The sequence below is a fragment of the Poecilia formosa genome, unplaced genomic scaffold, assembly GCF_000485575.1.
Source record: "Poecilia formosa unplaced genomic scaffold, Poecilia_formosa-5.1.2 Scaffold339, whole genome shotgun sequence".
Taxonomy (NCBI): Eukaryota; Metazoa; Chordata; class Actinopteri; order Cyprinodontiformes; family Poeciliidae; genus Poecilia; species Poecilia formosa.
Window position 1 is genome coordinate 149970 of NW_006800278.1, and position 3217 is coordinate 153186.

Here is a 3217-nt window from a genome sequence, read left to right on the forward strand (position 1 = left end):
GATTTACTGAAACGTTTTACTGAAACGTTTTACTGAAGCGTTTTACTGAAACGTTTTACTGAAACGATTTACTGAAACGTTTTACTGAAACGTTTTACTGAAACGTTTTACTGAAACGTTTTACTGAAACGATTTACTGAAACGTTTTACTGAAACGATTTACTGAAACGTTTTACTGAAACGTTTTACTGAAACGTTTTACTGAAACGATTTACTGAAATGTTTTACTGAAACGTTTTACTGAAACGTTTTACTGAAACGATTTATCAGCAGCGAAACGTTTCTGAACCGAAAACCTCAGGAGCCAAACCCTGCTCGAGTCGAGTTTCAGTCGACACTTTTACATTTTTCTAGTTTATTTTAAATTATTCCACTGGTCAGTGTTTTCTGTCATTTCCTCTGGAGCCTTAACTTCACCTGGTGTTATGCTACACCTGGTTGCTATGGAGACTGGAAAGGTGATCAGTGTGTGTGGTCTTGGTAACGCAGTCGGTGTGTTGAACACACTGAACGATATGAGAGTCTTTGTGGCAGATGGACTTTAAATGATCACAACTTTGTTACAGAAAATAAATAAAAGACAAAAACTTTGACTAAACCATTCTCCAGGTCCTTCAATAAATTAAAACATGAGCATCAAGAATCTGAAAATAATCAGATTTATTTCACTTCCAAATGATTTTTTTACTCCTGTGAGTTTTACTTTTCCTCAGTATTTATTTATTTCAGAAGAAACAAAGAATATTACAACGAAAACGAGTTTTCTGCAGTTTTCCATAAAGCTCGTTTCACCTGCAGTCGCTCAGGTGAAATCAATTTAAATACAAATACCATCCAAATGAAGAGAATAATGAATAAAAACATTTATTTTAATATAAAACATATCAGGTTACATATTTCAAATGAATAAAAAGTTATAAACAATTTTAATTTTTTTTGTTTCAGAAAATCAAACTAAATTTAATATCAAAGATAACTGAAGTAATTAAAAAAACTTGCTTTCAAATGATCTCAGTTATTAGACAGTTTTATGTAAAATCATATTTTATATTTTCCCATCATGTTTTTTCTTCATCAGAAACAAACCTGGAGCGTTTCTGTGATGTTTGAGAAATCCTGTAATCTCCATGGCAACCAGTCAGCTGTTGCCATGGCAACAGGGTGGGTTTCATTAGCCACTGTGTCTGACTGGCGACACGAAGTAGGCAAAGGATCTCTGAATATTAGAAACTGCAGATCACATGAGCTTCAGTTTCCTTTTCATGGATCATTTTTAAGGTTTTGATACAAAACAAAACATGGATCAATCTGTCCAGGACTGGCAGCTGCACAAAAATAGAGCTAATCTGAATTTAAAGACGTAAATAAGGTGATTTTTAAAATTTGTATTTTTTGTAAGTACATCAGGAAGAAGGAGAGATGAACTAAGTGAAATGATCCAGGAGGAAACCAGCGTCTCCACTTCTACCCACAATCAGTGGAGCGACGGGTCTGCAGAGAAACTGAGTTATTCATTTCTAATTACTGGAGTTTTCTTCTCCCAGTAAAACCAGTACGACTCACCGGAGGTGAACCAGAAACTTGATCTGTGTGTCTCATGATTTCTCTCAGTCTTCACTCCGGTTAGAAAAGAAAAGAAAACTCAGATTTCAGCAGAAATTTACGTTTCAGTCCAGTTCAACATGGCGGTGCTGCGGCGCCATCTGGTGGAGAAAAGGCGACAAGCTTCGAGGAAAAATAAACTTTATTCTACAAGTTTGATTATGTGATCATTAAATTACATATTAAACATACAAATATAACAAACTACACATTCAACGGTTCATAAATTAAACATGTTGCGATTTTACATCTGTTAGACTTAAAGAAATGCTACATCGTTTCCCCAGACTGAATTAATAATCAGCCAGAGGTATTTGACATTTTAAAAATGTTTTATTGTTTCTATTGTGGTTATGTTTCTGTGTTCAGACGTTTTCTGGCTGTTTTTTCTGTGTATTTTTTCCCCTGGACTCCAAATGTAGCTTCATTCATTCATTATTAGTATTTAAATTACATCATTTTGTATCTATTTTTGATATTTTTCTGTTTTTTGTGGAAATATTGAACATCCATGTTTTGCATCGTGGTGACTTTTCTTTTTTAAAGTGAACATTCAGCATCTTTTCTTTGTTTTCGTCCTTTAGCTTCTTTTTCAGCTTCAGTTTCGTTTCTTCTCTTTTAGCTTCCAGCTGTGGTTCTTCTCTGCTTTTTGTCCGTCGCTTCATTTTTAAGCTTCTTTGTGAAAACTTTAGTTCATTTCCTTCACATGGTGAGAAGCCGGTTTAAAGTAGCGCGAACGCCTTCTTCCAGGAACCGTCTGTCTGCAGTTTGCAGAAGTGACTTGGACTCTTCGTGTCTGAGTTCACGGTTCCTCTTCATCTCTCCAGTTCAGCTTGTTTCTGTGAAACGTTGGTGAAGCTTCGTTCAACACGCTTCACTCCGATGACGAAGCATTCGTGATCACCCTCCTCTTCCTCATCGACACCAGATCGTAAAACGGGTCCTTGGTGATGCTCGCCCTGGAAGAAACGGTTTATCAACATGATTATCAGCGTTTTCTGTCTTTGCTTCATAACTGATCTGCACGATTCTTCTGCTGCTCCACTTCAACAAAACGTAACTGTTAAATTATTGGATCTGTTAGAGAAAAAAGCTGAAGATGATTACCTAATACGGTTTATAAACACATCAAATGTTTGTGATAACTATCAAAAGTCAAATCTTGCAGGTTTGTTTAAATTTGGCCATTTTGGCAACAAACTGGACTTTTAATCTGAACTAAAGTTTTTGATCTAATTCCCTCCAAACTTCCTACAAAACTGGAAGTTTCCTGTTTTACTGACTGAACCCGATTTTCATTTTTTTTAAATACCCACATTTATTTTTTTATCCAATAATAGTAAAACAATTAAAACTTATATTTAACTCCAATTGAAGTGATTTTTTTGGAAAACCCAAAAAAAAATAAAAAAATAAATAAATAAAATTAAACTTTACTGCAACGTTAATCTTCTAATATTATGACAAATATTCTGACTTTATTCTCATTATTTAGATTTTTCTCATATTCAAAACAAATAAATCAGCATAAATCTAAAACTCTATCGTTTGAGTTAATTCATGACAGAGAACCAGTTTTTATTTGATTTTCTGAAAATATATAATAATACTAATG